This window comes from Protopterus annectens, chromosome 1.part2 (assembly GCF_019279795.1).
Source record: "Protopterus annectens isolate FY-2018-M chromosome 1.part2, PAN1.0, whole genome shotgun sequence".
Lineage (NCBI taxonomy): Eukaryota > Metazoa > Chordata > Ceratodontiformes > Protopteridae > Protopterus > Protopterus annectens.
Genome location: NC_056727.1, coordinates 365,488,391 through 365,505,360, shown reverse-complemented (window position 1 = coordinate 365,505,360; position 16,970 = coordinate 365,488,391).

Below are 16,970 nucleotides of genomic sequence, written 5' to 3'. Positions count from 1 at the left end.
GTGTCATACCGCATACTTACAGGTGACCTATGCCTGACATACAAGACTATGTCCAATCAGGATTTGGTGGACATACTCCACTGCAAGCAATCCAAATCCACCAGAGCCATGAGAGCTGAGTATTTGAACCTCAGCACATACATGTATAGGACATGCTGGAGGGACAGAGTCATAACTCATAGGCATCTCACACTCTAGCAGAGTATCCCAGTTCATGTTTGACAGAGTCCCTCACTGACTCTCTTCAGGAGACATCTGGACAACTGCATATGAGGCGGAGGCACAGACTAGACAGAGACACAGTCATGTTATTCAATTACGTAAGGGGTCATAATGTGTCACTACTAAGTCAGAGGCACAATATTCAGAATCTATTCTGTACACTTATTACCACTATAAGGGGTGGCAATAGCCACATCACTATGGCTAGGCTTATACATGCACTAGGGCAGATAGCCTAGTAGTACACTATGACACTATGAAACACCGGTGTATGTGTAGCTATTGTCAATCAAACAGTATGATGTGGCTTGGGGGGCTTGATATCTCCCTGTATTCCAACATTGTTTTGTCTATTCCTTCTAGCATGTCTAGGGATCAGTTGCTAGTGTCCTCTCCTGCTCAGCTGGTGAACCTGGGAATATTGAGGCACTGTTACAGTTGCCTCATGTACACTGACAACCCTCTCCTTCTGCCATAAAACACACATACATGTGAGAGATGCAACTATATAGCCAAAGTGGAGGCTGAGCTCTCTCAACATAGGACTAGCAAGACCAGAGAGAGGGTGAAGGTAACCACACACACATCTTTAATCCAGTCTCACATGGCACTGTCACAACTTAAGATCATACACATAGACACACAGAGACACTCTCGGAGGCTCTGATCAGAAGTCTACCAGAATGGCGGTGGCCACCACAGCAGACACTCACACAACTGCCTCCACAGGGCACAGCACATGCAACACATTGACCACAGAGTCGGTGTGCCAAACAGTCACAGCCCTTAAGGCCAAACACAATGCCAGACACACTTGTCATAGGTGACTCCATAGTCAGACACACTGATGTCCCACTCACCAGATCAGGTACAGAGGAGGTCACAGTAAGCTGCCTATCGGGCACTGGAATCCACCACATAATGCAAGCACTCAGGTCACTAAACTGCAAGTACAGGTCTGACCCAGTCATAATCCATGCTGGTGTGATCGACCTGAGATGTACCCCCCTGGACTACATGGAAAGAGACATAGAGGACCCCTCTGATTATGTTGGCCAAGCAGGTATGACCCTGACCTTGGCAGTATCCTACCTTCACCAAGTATGATGCCACATAAACAGAGACAAGATGATCAGCTGTAGTATTTTGCTTAGACTATGGTGTCATTCTAAGGGGTCCAATGTCTGTCTGCCTGGGATGACATGCTGGACAGGCCACGGTGATTTGCAAGGGGCGGCTTGCACCTGTCACCCTGGGCTTCGGTTCAGATGATGCTCTTGCCACCCCCATTGTGCCTTTTTATGCAAGATTCAGATTCTACACCTACCACCCTAGAACACAGTAAAGGAAAGACACTAAGGGTAATGCTGCTCAATGCCCAAGGTCTCAACCTCAAGCTGCACACACTCTATGCCCTTCTCAGTATGTAGCACATTGATGTCTGTGCTGTGCCTGAAACCTGGTTCACAGCTTCTGACAGCACCCGGCACTATCGGGTGTTACCTCATATCATGCATTCCGGCACCAGCATCCCGACAACACCAAGAAGGATGGTGGGTGTCCATATTCATCAAGGACACCCTCACCTCATGGTTGGTGGCAACACCGATGCATCGGAGACCATCCAGGTGCCAGTGACCGTAGGCAAGACTGCTCTGCAGTTTGTAGCATGTTACATGCCACCGCTCAAACTCAGGTACCTCACACAGCTATCCTGCAAACACTGAAGGGGATAAATGTATCTCCAAACACCATCCTACTGGGTGATTCCAACTATCCACATATAGACTGGGATCACTAATCATGCCACAACACTCTAACACAAAGGTTCCAAGAGTTCATACACTGAAATGCCATGGAACAACTGGTCCCAATCCCCTCAAGTGGAGGCAACATACTAGAACACATCATCATGAACATGGGGTCACACTGTTCAACACCAGACATATACCCATCATTGGTGAGATCAGATCATGGACTACTCTCAGTGGGAGTCCACATCCCACCCACACCCCAGATGGGAAATGAACGGTGAAGACCTTCTCAAATGCCGACTTCACATCTCTGAGGACTGGTGTGGTCTCTTTCAAGGCCCCAGGCCAGCAGACACCATTACCCAAGCCACTGTATCACTTAGAAATGCCTTCTACCAGCACCTCCAGGACTGCATGGTTCAGGCAATCCCAAATAATAATGACTCTTTGTACCACAGGCAAGCATCCAGTCTGGTGGACCCTAGCCATAAACAAGCTGTACAACACAAGGAAGGAGCTACTACAAGATAGAGCATAATCCGTGGGGAAGACACCCCTGCTCATTGTGAGTAAAACACTGGGTTCCCCATACAATCATCCGAGGCATGTTTTGAGAGTAAACCCACTCAGGACTCCAGGGACAATCATGAGGCCTTTTTACCTATGTTTGAAACCTGGGAGGAAACTCCCAGATATGCTCAGACTTAGTTCAGAATAATGTTGATATCACTGCACCTACAGACATTGGCAACATACTGGCTGACAGGTTCAGTGCAGATTTCTCCCCTCCCCAACTGGGGTATGTACCAGAGGATTGTAGCCCCCAAACATCTCCACTGCTGGGGTGGGAACTGCTCAATCCAAGGCAGAAAACACTTTATCCATGGGACCAGATGGTGTCCCCAGTTGTGTGCTCCATGAACTCAATGAGTAATTACACCCGCAGTTAGGGCAGCTGTTTAATCTTAGCCTCACCTCAGGATATGTTCCCAAGGAGTGGCATACAGCAATGGTGGACCCACTTCACAAAGGAGGTGCCTCCACCAACCCCAGAAACTACCATCCCATCAGCTTGACAAGCCTGTTCTGCTAAGCTATGGAGAGGATCATAATGGGAATTCTAAATGAAGACATAGGGGACTTGCAGACATTGGATCCAATCCAGTTTGGCTTTGTCAAGGGCAGATCATGCCTTTTAAACTTGGTTGACTTTTCAAAACACTCCCCCAGGCCATTGGCGTGGGCAAGGCAGTCCACACAGCCTACCTTGACCTGGCAAAGGCTTTCGACACAATACCCCACTCAGGTATCATTGAAAACATCACCAGCTTAATTGTGAACCCATACATCACAGCATGGGTTGCAAACTGGCTAAGTGATGGAACACACAGGGTCAAAGTTGCTGGTGCCAGTTCACACTCCAGAGCTGTCACAAGTGGTGTCCCACAGGGCTCAGTCCTGGGCCCACATTTGTTCAGTATCTACTTTTCAGAAGTACGAGCAAACACAGGGGGATTATGGCTGACAAAGTTTGAAGATGACTGCAAACTGGGAAGCATAGCTGGAAACCCATCTGACACAGACATCCTTCAGAAGGGTCTCATAGACACAGATAACTGTTGCCACGGCCATGGCCTTACATTAAACACTAAACAATGCATAGCCATACTCTTCAGGAAGAACAAGGTTACCACTACTTCCCATCTAGGTGGCAATCCTCTAAGCACAACGTAGGTTATCAGGGACCTGGGCACCCAGGTTGACAGTGACCTTTTGCTTGACACTCACATTGCCAGGGTAGTTTGGAAGGCCTTCTACATTGGCCACCTCATCATGCAGTGATTCACATCTAGATCAAGGGAGGTCATCGTTCCCCTGTACTCATCACACCAATGATTGCATACACTGCCCCATTCAGATTGGATGGGCCCACAAATTCCTCGACAGGAGGTGAAAGGGTCTCAAACATATTTCCTATGCTGCCCGACTGAAGGTATTCCAGCTGTATTCAGTCACTTACTGACTGCTCAGAGGTGACCTGTGCCTGACATACAAGGCTATGTCCAACCCAGAATTTATGAACATGCTTCACCTCAAGACCTCTACATCCATCAGAACTACAAGGGCAGGAGACCTAAACCTCAACACAGATATTAATAGGATGTGCTGGAGGGACAGATTCATCACCCAGAGAGTCCATATGCTGTGGAACAACATCCTGGTACATGTGGGGCTGAGCACCTCACTGGCTTTGTTCAAGTGAGATCTTGACCAATGGATGGGAGATTGCAGGTATACCCAGGGATAACCTCAGTATCACTGCTTGACAGAGGCACAGCAAAATAATGGGCATATTATCCATCAACTTGCAGGGGTGGCAGAAGCCACCAAACTCTGGGCTAGGCTTATTAATGCCCTAGGGCAGATAGCCTAGTATGAACCTATGGACATAGGCCTGGGGCAGTTCCTGCTATTAGGACAGTGGTCTGCAGCAGGCTATATAGTAGTAGTCGGTTTTAGCCATTGTTTTTTGATCATGGCTATTCCATGTTGCTTCTTGTTGTGGTACAAACATGGGTGTGTGGTTATCCATGCTATTTATTGCTAGACACCCTCATTTTGTATCTTGTTCCATGTTTTTGCACATGTACATCACTGTATGACGTGCAGCTGTTTCCATGAGGGTCATATGCGTGGATATGGATGTTAGTTGGGGTCCTCAGGTGTGCATATTGTACATGATATTACATTACTTAACACATGGCATTCATGCCTCAGGTGGTGCTGCAGGGCCACCTCTGTCGAATACACATACTACACTCCCTGTACATTTGGAAGCAGGTTGTGTCATGTTAGGCATCCCTGTTACTGTATGAGTGAGTCAGGCGGGTATCAGTCCCAGTGTTCCTACTGACCAAGCGTATGTGCTATCGTTGCGTCTTTGCCAAGGCCAGGGCATACTGGGCACGCCTCCTTCTGGCTACTGGGACAAGGTCAGGTTGTTCCTCCTCCGAGTCACCACCTGCCTGTGGTGGCCTTGGCAATGGTGGGGGATGTTTGGCCCAGCCCTGTGCTGGTCCTGCTGCAGCTGTTTCCGCAGGATCATATTATGTAGCATAGCACATATCATGATCATTTGGGTACATGTAGTTGGTGTGTACTGCAAAGCTCCACCAGATGTGTCCAGACACGGAACCGTGACTTGAGCAGCCCAAACACACGCTCTATGATATTACGTTTGTGCGTGTGCCTCATTATGGCGTTCCTGTTCAGGTGTGTGTGCATTTCTGATGGGTGTCATCAGCCACGGCTCAAGTGCATAACCTGCATCCCCACTAGGTGTCCGTGTGGGAAGTCCCCATTGGCAAATGATTGGTACAGCTGCGTCAGATGCCAGATGTGGGAATCGTGGTAGCTCCCAGGGCAGCCAGCACACACATTCATTATTATGCCCTGGGCATCACACACGACCTGGCAGTTGATGGAGGGTATCCCTTGCGGTTAATGTAGACTCTACCCGCTCACCGGCAGGTGCTGATGCGTATGTGCGTGCAGTCTATTGCACCCAGCACCTCAGGGTATCCCGCTATTTGCTGGAAGAGGCGCATATTGCTGGCCACAACCTCACGGTCATTAGGGACATATATATGATCAATGACATGTGGTGACATGGCATCCAGGAACTGGTGCAGTACCCTGGAGGCTGATGCCTGTGATATCCCCATCATATCGCCAGTTGGTCTCTGGAAGGTACCTGTTGCTAGTATTCTTAGGCCAACACATACCTTGGTTTCCACTGGGATGGGTTCCCCTCTGTTGGTTCTGTGTGTGAGGTGTGGCCTGCACAGCTCAACAATCTGCTGCAGGAGCTCTCTGTCCACTCTATAGCTCTACTATCTCCAGCTCATGTAACCCATGGTAGGTGACCCTGGGCCTGTATACTCTTCTCCTTCTCCTCACTCTGGGTTGTCTGTCAGCGTCTGCATTGTCACCACCCTCAGCAATTCGCCTATGCCTGATTATAATAGCCATGGCAGCCCCTAGCATTTCTGCTCTGAGTTCAGCTTTTTCAGTTTTCAATTCTGATAGCTTAGTTTCTGGCAGTATCTCTTGTGAGAAACAGCCTTCACTGCTCTTTGTTGTGTTTTAAGTGCTGGGCTGGGCTTCTAGTCTGCCTGTGTAATTGCCTGCTTGTAATTGTTTCCACCAATTAACTCCAGCAGTATTCCTGGCAGTTTCCTGTATTTTGGTTGTTTCCTGTTTCCTCTCTGTTTCCTGAGGGGAGCAATGTGCACACCAGCTTAAACACGCTCACAGTCACTTAGCGCGCACACATCCCTACACCGTGTTACACGCGCACACATCCTTACGGTGTTAGCTAGGCTGATTCATGCTAAAGCGTGCACACTGCCTTACACGTGCGCCAGCAAACCATTGTAAACAGTTTGCAACACGCTCCCACATGTTGAACCTGCCTTACAGCGCGCTGCAGCATGCACGTATATCAAGAAACTTTGAGTGTAGGGATAGCGTACACCCTCAATTTCTTGACTTTCCTAGTGTTCTGTTGGGACACACCTCCCTCCCTGATGTCTGTCTGTCATCTGTTACCTTACATTGCCCTCCAATCTGGTACATTTCTTTCTATCCTTCCCCTCCGTGATGTCACCTACCTCTTACTCTGTTCCTCCCGCTTCTCTAACTCTTACACTACTCAGAAAGTGCTCATTACCTATGTGGCAGTGTGATTCAGTATTGTAACCCTCATTTACATAGGATTGCCTAGTAATGCTTAGTTACATATCTTACACGGAGCTTCCCCTTGACAACCACTAAGCGGAGGCCATATTGTTTTTAGTCTGCAAGTCCCTCCATTGACATTCCATGAAATACATAAATCCCACAATTGTGGGCTTATAAGCTTCGGTTTTCAGTTTTAGGTAGCGCACCCCGTTTGCGGGTGTGCGCTGCAGTTAAACACAAAATCCCGTGAAAAAAAAGTTAAATAACTTATTTTTGCAACACTTTTTCATGCCAATGGCCACATATTTGGCCATTGGCATGCTTAATACATATGCACCCTTTATTTGGAGCTGACATAGCTCCGTTTTGATTTTGCAGAAATGTACTCAGTTGTCAGCTGAGTACATTTCTGCAGCTAACACGTCCGTTACACGGACTGGTTTCTGCTTCGTGGATCGCTCAAATACCTCATTTGCATATCTTGGAGCTGCAAATGAGGTATTGAGCATTTCCACGCCCAGTCCGTGTAAGAGACATGTTAGCTGTCTCTTACACGGAGGTTTGGGCTGTACCTGAATCGGGAGGCTTACACGGAGGCTTACACTACTCTTGAACTCCGTGTAAGCCTTCCTGAATCTGGCCCAATGTTTTTTGAAAGTATAAAAGTTTTTTTTTTTTTTTTTTACATTTGGGAGAGGAATGAAGATAAGACAAAAACAGGTAGCACTAAGTGCAAGTAGAAGTACAGGATGTACCATGCATCTTAGCATGTATCAGCATTTGGAACGGCTACAGATAGCAACTTGTAGCATCGAGCTGTGTTGTTAAGTCTGATTTGCTTTGGAGTAAGCATACCTTTGTATGCTGCAGATTAGCCTTGTAAGTGATTGGTGCAATTTGGTTAATAGCATGCACCTACACTGCTTTGCCTGGAAGTTTCATCATAACAACTTCTATGAGTCAGTTTACTACACAATTTCCTAAGCCAAGAAACCCTGATGCTTAGTGGCCTAATTTAAATTGGTTAGATCTGCATGTAGCTTTGAAAACTGAGCAGTGAAGCAGAAAACGTACTGCTCATTTGTGACCTAAGAGGTCTAGAACACCAGGATTTTCTGAATCACAGACCCCTGCAGACTCTTTTTTGCAACCCTGCATAGTATACATAATATCTACGAATATTCACTATTATGAGATAGAATCTGCTCCTAAGATGTTTAAGATAAGTGTGTTCTAAGAAAGCTCATAAAAACATCATAAATAGCTGGTTTTAATCTGTTTAGAAAGGTATATCCTACGACTGGAGCTTTGAACAGAAGCTATTTGAAATACTCTGAAAGTGTGATAAGAGACCTTGGGACACAGGTGGACAGTAGTCTCTCCTTTGATAATCACATCGCCATAGTAGTCAGGAAATCCTTCTACGTGGCACACCTCATCACTAAAGGTTTTTCATCCAGGAAAAAAGAGGTCATTGTTACCCTCTACTCGTCACTTATTAGGCCCATTATAGAGTACAATGCCCCTTTTGGTATGTACCTCACAAGACATCTACAACAACTGGAAAGGCCACAGAAATGCCTCACAAAGAGGATTACTGGCCTCAAACAGATGCCCTATGCAGACCGTTTCAAAAAACTCCAGCTTTACTCTGCCACGTATCACCTACTCAGAGGTGATCTCTGCCTAACATACAAAGCTATGTCAAACAACCCAGAGCTGTTGGACATGCTCCACATAAAGAAATCCCAATCCCTCCAAGCTAAATGCTCTAGGGACCTAAACCTTGTCACCACAATAAACAGAACATGCTGGAGGGATAGATTCCTGTCTCAGAGACTTCCCATACTCTGGAACAAACTCCCTATCTATATCAAACAAACCTCCTCATTAGCACTCTTCAAGAGAAATCTTGATGATTGTATGGGAGATAGGAAATTCACCCTGGGGATCATTTCTGTGGCTCTGCTTGACAGGGGCACAGGAAAATAATTTTCTTGGGTGGCAAAAGCCAGGGTACCATTTGGCTAGGCTTATATAAGCCCTAGGGCCAATAGCCTAGTACCTACCTATGAACCTATGATAACCATCAGCATAGGTCCAGCTAGTGACTGTAGCTGTCAATCTGAGACAATTGTTCCTATTAGGAGAGGTAAATTTCAGTATTTAAAGATGTGCATAGTTTTGTGTGTTTATATTAAGTTAATAGATTCTGAGGATGTTCTGGTGGTGTGTTTGTTTTTTTTGTTTGAGGGTTTTCATCAAAACAAAAAATCTTATAAGATGTGACATAAGTTCAAATGGATATGACAAGAAACAACTGTATAAAAAATCAACTTGCCAAACATTTGTGCATGCAGGTAACACAAAAGCTGAAACTAGACATTTAAAAAAGCTGTTATACTTAACAGCTGGGAATAATGGAATCCCACTTCATGTCAAACAGGCACCTCACTGGCCCTCTTCAAATGCAGTCTGGACGATCGGATGGGTAACCATAAATTCACCCAGGGGGTTCCACCTGTGTCCCTCTTATACATGGGCAATTGGTGCTGATCATGGAAATAAGGGTAGAACTTGGCTAGGCTTGTAAGGGCCCTAGGGCCATTAGCCTAGTAACTTCTTATGATACTATGATCTTCTTCTTCTTTCGGCTTTTTCCCGGTTAGGGTTCACCACAGCGGATCATCTGTCAGGCTAGAGATTGCCTTCCTTATCAAGGACTGATATCAGAGTATAGGCAAAGAGAAAGGAATAGGGGGATACAAAGTAAAAAAAACAGCACTGGTGGAATTTTTAGTAGAATCTAGAACAGAAGCTGTTGTTAAAAATAGATAATTAGTATGGCATATAAAATATTGCATGATAACTATAGGAATCAATCAGAGGAGTTTAGAAAGGATTAGGAAGAGAGATTAGATAGGCAATTCACAAAAAAATGGGAGGATATATGTATGACTTTGAAATATGCAACAAAGTCTAGAAGATTTAGGAACTTTGTTTGGAACTCCAAATAATTTTTCCTCAGGTAGATTGCAAATGTTGGAGGTGTGATGGGAAAGAAATGGATAGTTGGGAACATATTTTTAGTAGTGTAATGAATTGGCAGACTTTAAAAATTCCCTGCAGATTACTCTGTCAGAAATACTGGGTGAGAAAACTGGGGTAACTAATGAAATAATTTTTTTAGCTGAGATACAGAATCAGAATTATCCATATAGTAAGGCCTTGCTGAGTTTAATTCTGGAGGCTGCAAAAAACAGTTACTAGAAAATGGAAATCAAAGTGTAACCCAACAGTACTAGAAGCAGTGAATATAGTAACAAAGATAAAACAACTGGAAGTGGGATATTTAGAAAAAGGTAGGAACAAATTACATAAAAATGGAAATTTGGGGAACAATATATGCAGAATAAAGTTTGGGGAGGAATGAGGTATAAGTGAAGGAAACAATTACATGAGTTATGTAAAGTCTGACTGACAATGGCTTTATAGAAGATTATAAGTGATGTATAATGTTTGCAACTGAAAATATGTCAAATATGGTTTGTTTTCATTTATATAAATGTATGATTGCCTATGTCATAATTGTTAATTCAATAAATATGTTTCTTGTTTAAAAAACTGAATTAAATATATTTGAGATCCATCATTAAGGCAGAAATTCTGCTCTCCACAGAGTTAGGATGCATATGCTGAAAGTTTTTGTAATCTACATAGTCCAACACCAAATCTATGTAAAGATGATGGTAACAATTTTATTTCTGTCCATTTCTTTAAACTTCTGCCACCTATCTAGAAGCATTTAGTTGCACCTATTGCTTCTGCTGAGGAGGAACAAAGTGATTTAGGGGACAAATACTATCAGAGTTCCATGAAATAATGATATCCCACCATAGTTTTACATACAAAATTAGTTTTCTCTAATGACTGATCTCAGGAAGATATTCCAGAACAGTAGCATGTGCGCCAAGTTCCATATCCTTCTCCTTTATGATACTTTTCCCAAAGCCAGGAAGATATCATACATGAGAAAACTTAATTTTATCCTACAGCAATCATCAACCTGGTTTGCAAAATATACATTATTTTAATGTCTTAAATAAGTAATTATTTTAGACTTGATTTTTGGAGCTCAGCTCGAGTTTGTTAGCAATAGGGAGGCAGTTAAACTGCATTCACAGAACCCACTTATGTCTAGCACACTATAAAAGTTTGAGTATCTCCTCCTACATCATAGTCTAAATGAATAGCACATTTTCATTTTACTGCATGAGAATATCTGTGGAGGTATACAAGTTGGTTAGATCATATCATAGACTCAGAGTGGCACTAGCAAAACAGAATTTCAATGCAGTACTAAACAGGACATGTACTTTCACCCCTTGATTTGCCTTTATATGTTGAATCAATGCATAATTAACTCAGTGACATGATGAATTAAAGGAAAATATTGAAACTGTACAAAATAATGGAGATAGTATGCTGTTCTTCTATACTACTCTAACAAGGATAGGAAATTTATGGAAAATATATTCTATTTTCAGGACATAGAAACTCAAGACAGTACAACTGTTATATCAGTTGTCTGTTTGGCAGGGTATTACCTATATTTTAGTCCATATAGAACATGGGATGCCCCTCCACCATTATTCCCTACAGACTTACTTGACTTATTATTTTCTTTGTTGAAATGTTATTACATTTTAATAATATAAACAAAATCGAAAAGAGAAGATCAGACACAATGTATCATATCCAGTGAGAGGTAGTATCACTTAACTACTTATAACTTAAATGATAGTAACAGCCATTATGCTATCATATTTTAACAATTACAAATTCATAGATACATAATGTCATTTAGAATGCAAGAGATTATTATGGTGTAAATAGGTACAATGTGCTGTACCTAAACAAGAATACTGTACAATAACATAAAATACAGCATATCAAAACACAAAAAGCTTAAAACTGCATTAAACCATAATATATTAGCCTTGCTGCAAGCATGTAATAGTTTATCAGTATAAATAATCCACTTACTAGTATAATGGTATACAATGTGATGGTGATGTAGCATAGAAGTTAGTATGACATTTATTGAATTTTATATGCAAACTTATATGATGGTGTACAATGTGCTGGTGATGTAGCACAGAAGCTGGTGTGCCATTTATTGCATTTTATATGCTCACCAGTATAATGGTATACAATGTGTTGGTGATGTAGCGCAGATGTCAGTGTGATATTTATCAGATTTTATGTGCTCGCCAGTATAATGGTGTACAATGTGCTAGTGATGTAACATAGAAGTAGGCGTGACATTTATTACATTGTTTATGCTCACCAGTATGATGGTGTACAATGTGCTGGTGAGCTAGTGCAGACGTCAGTGTGATATGTATTGAATTTTATATGCTTGCTAGTACAACAGTATATAATGTGCTGGTAATGTAGTGCAGAAGTCGTTGTGACACTTATTTCATTTTATATGCTCACCAGTATGATGGTGTACAACGTGCTGGTGACATAGTGCAGAAGTTGGTATGATATTTATTAAATTTTATATGCTTGCTAGTATTATGGCATACAATGTGCTGGTGATGTAATGCAGAAATCGATGTGACATTTATGGCATTTTATATACTCACTAGCATAATGGTATACAATGTATTAATGATGTGGTGTAGACTTCAGTGTGATATTTATTGGATTTTATAAGCTCACTAGTATAATGGTATACAATGTGCTTATGATGTAGCACTGAAGCTGGTGTGACATTTATTGCATTTTGTATGGATTCAGTTTTAAAGCTGCATCACTGCATAAAAGAGGACAAGAGCCCAGTTTTCCATCCAAACTGTACCTGGTTCAAGTATAGTGCCCAGAACTGACCCAACAATTAATCCTACAAAACCCAGGGGCACAGAAAGCAAATCTAGGATGACACTGGTCACGTTTTTGAAGGTCTACACCAGCACACCAGAAAGCAGAATGTCCAGTTGCCTCTGCAACCCTACTGCTGGCACAACCAGTATTATTTATTACATAGATAAATACGAAATATAGGAAAAAAGGAACAAAACTAGTCAAGCAATTAAAGGGACATAAGATGTGTAGCCATATATACTTCTGAGTACACACACTTGTTCTTGTCACTCTTTCTAAGCACTTAGTAGTGATCACATCCAAAACTGAGCAGGGCCACACAAGATAACCCTGCTTTGAATTTGCATCTACCTATCCAATCATCAAAAGTTATCTTAGGTCATTGCATCTACCCATCCAATCATCAAGATTTGTCTTAAGTTATTGCTTCTTACAGGACTATATTCACAAGGAAGGCAGTTCCTGTGTATCCTGTGTGAGTATACTTGTCACTGTTTTCAGAGTTTCATTTCTAAGGTCTTAGTAAAGGTATATATATATATATATATATATATATATATATATATATATATATATATATATATAAATTAAGGCAGCAAGGTAGCATCTACAAGCTGATATTGTTTGCTATGCATCTATGCATGTCAGTGAAATGGTCAGCACAGGATGTGTAGTTATTAAGGAGTGTTTGCCAAAAATTATGAAAACTCTGATATATTTCCTTTTTTACATTAACAATGCAAAATAGAGTGTGACGTCTTGCTGGAGGTGATGTATTAAAGCTGGAGTTGTTTGTAAAAATTACATTAAAACATGAGTTATGTGAAAGCATTTTGAAATACAAATGTTTTTTTCGTACAGCAGTTATGACTGTTACCTATATTTTCATAACTGCATTAATATCATAAAAGCCACATGACCTACAGGTGAGCATATTTTGCCATATTATACAAAATATTATGCCACACAATGTTGCCACTGAGACTTGCCATCTTATACAAATGCTTTTGTAGATTAATATTGGGCAGGATTCACAAAGCCTCTGTGTAAGAGTTAACATGTCTTACACGGAGGCTGCAGTTAAACGGTATGATGTCAGCATGCCATGCATATGCATGAGGGCATGCTGAATCACACCCTAGGCCAACACGGTCCATGTAGGAAAGTAGGGGGCATGTCCGAATGGCGAGTTCTGCAAAGGGACATGCCCCCAAAAGAGTCAGAGTCCTGAAAGTAACCTCCCACGAGCGAGTCCGTGGAAATGTCAAGAAACACAACACCACACATGCCCCCACAGACTATAAACCTAACTGTAATGTAAAACGTAAAAATAACAGTTTAATTTTTTTTTTTTATAATTTCAAAAATGTTTGCCCGTAGTTGCGCTCAGTTGCGCGGGTATGCCCTCCGCTCAGCCACAGTTAGCAGTCATTGAAAAGCATATAAGATCTAAATATGCAAATTAAGCCAAGTAGCAATAATGTAGCGGTAGAGACGTTGGCCAAAGAGGAGGTAGTCACGGTTCGAGCCCCCACAACATCATTTTCTATATTTAGTTAAATAAGCATGAAACAATCCCCTGACATATATGTATATATATATATATATATATATATATATATATATATATATAAAACTATAATTTAAGTAAAATGTAATGAAATGGGCCATGTATTTTTGAAGAAATCCGAGACAATAAAATAAAAAAAATGTTATAAGTGCCCATAGCTGAGCAGAGCTCTAACAAGCTGAGTATGACTGCTTGCAGGTGAGCAGCGGTTTAACACACTTAAAATGGGTGCCCGTAGCTGAGCAACACTTCACACAGCGTAATATGCGTGCTCATAGCCAAATAACGTGTTACCCAGCGTAAGCCATTTGCGCGGAGCTGCGCAGCGCGCCAACTGGCTTACCGATGGGCAACGTTGAGCAAGCTGTATCAAAACTGCCTTTACACAGACACACCTCCTAGCCTGTCTAGACAGTAGTAAAATAAAAAAAGCAATGTCCAGGCTTGAACCCAGGATACTGTGCACCATAGTCAAAGTACTAAACCACTAAGCCATGACAGTTGTACTGAGAAATGCAGTATTAGCATATATATAGAAATGAATGGAAATAGAAGCATGACAAAGCAGGTTTTTATAAGCTGATATATGTCCAAAATGGCCAATCACAGATAAGTGCGGGAAAACGGACATATATAAGCCCCATAGGCAGGAATACACAGCATAACTGATTGTGGAGCCCATTTGCAGTCAGGATGGCAGGTGTAGGAGAGGGCAGATGCTTCCGAGCACAGAGGTGGGGTGTTGAGGAGTCCAAATATATGGTTTGGCTCCTAGTCCACGATCATGAGGCTCAAATCATGCAGGGCCAGGTTCCCTGGGGTGCATACAAGGCAGAGGCGTGGAACCGGTTGGCACATGATCTCACCAGTGCCACAGACATACCAAGGACTGGTGAACAGGTCCATCACCACCATGTGGACCAGAAGAGACATAAGCAGGACCAACTGAACCGTTGGATCCAGGAGGCCAGGGAAATGCCCAACGCCCCACTACTGAGTAAGTATCCATGTAATTAAGTATGTAAGAAATTTATCTTTGCCTATATTATGGAGATGTATGTTCCAATATTACTTCATTTATGTCACAGCTGCAGGTGTCCATTCTATGAATCGTCGAGCCTATGCTGATAGGCTGGTGCAGTTGCGCCACCAGGCAGGTTAGTAATTATTTTGATGGAATTGTTATAGAATATAAGTGAGACAGTTTGTAAAAGAGTTCAGTGTAGTCACATATTAATAAAGTTCAAATAAGCCTAGAAGAAAGATTCTGCTAGTACTGTATGATTAGATAAGTGATGCCGCCTGTAATCCAGAAATAAACATTAAATAAGTGTCAAATAGAGATTTTCCACCTGTATTGTAATATCAGATAACTGCTTCAGCCTGAAAATGACTGGTGAACAATCTACACAGGATAGACGTGTCAAATACATCCCCTTTTAAAATCTGCCATATGAAATAAGTGAGTCTGTTGGAAAGGATTGTTGTAACAAGTAAGAAATGTTAATAACGCCTAGAATTCAGTACCATCATGAATTGTAAAAATAAAACAAGTGAGAGTGTGAGAAAGAGGTATGAATCGACCAAGAAAGCTGTAATAAGTCTGGAATGAAGTTATACTGCAGTCAGTGCATTATGAAATGAATGAGACAGCCACAACCAAAGAGTGAAATGTGTTTAAGAAAGTACTGAACCTGGAATGTGTCTGTCCCACAATTTGGATATGTTGTTGTACCCTTGCAATACGGAGATAGTATGGTTGTATGAAATACTGAACATCCACAGTTGTCTAGAGCCATATAAATCAAATGTAGCAGGATGCTGTACCTGAACACAGCCAGATATGAACATGTATGAATAAAAATGGAATGTATATTAATGTAGCAGTAACATTCCCACCACCAACATTCCTAAGGTTACACATAGGAAACTGTACTAAGACATGTAGGGTATATATATCTGCAGCTACTAGAAATGTACAGCATATGTATAGGTAGTTTAAGTTGTTAATGTAATATTTCTTCACCCTACCCTATTTCACAAATAATGCCATTCCACACCAAACTGGGTATGCGTATTCACAATTAATTCCCATGGACATTTGTCCTGTTGGTTCATACATATCTGTATGTACGTTGATGCATGTGCCCTGTTCACATATCCAAACCTGATGGCCTGTTGCCATCAATCAACCCTGCATGCTGTTGGATTGTGTACTGTTGCTCTAAATATGCATGTGTTATGCTTGCTGTTCAATGTTTGGAATTCATGGGTGTTTGGTTAATGGGAATACTGATGCATGCTGTTACAACTAATTTTGAATGGTGTTGTTTGTTACTAACCCAAAATGTCATAAACTACTGCTAAACATAGGACAAGAGGGAAGGCGGGTTCCAGCGGACCCACCTCTCCCACCTCAGCTGGTGAGTGCACCTGGCACTAGTGCCCAGGCCGGAACCTCCTCCGGTAGCCCTGTGTCTCCTTCAGGTGGAAGCACTGCTGGGGATGGGGCTCATCCCCCCACTGCAAGTGTGGCCAGAGGAGAACGTCCACTCACCCTCCAAAGTGTCCGGTCTGTGGTGCGTAGCGAAATCAGACATTCTGTGCTTGAACCCCTACGTCAGCTTGAGGCACGGGGGGCACAACTCATGGGTGTGCCTGCCCGTCCTATACAGCCCCCAGCACAGCCCTGTCCTGGGCAGTGAAGGCGCAGTGGTAACTGCCCATGGGTGGGGATCTCAGTTCCACTGTTGCCATCTGTGGGCTCATGGGCTCGTGATATCCAAACA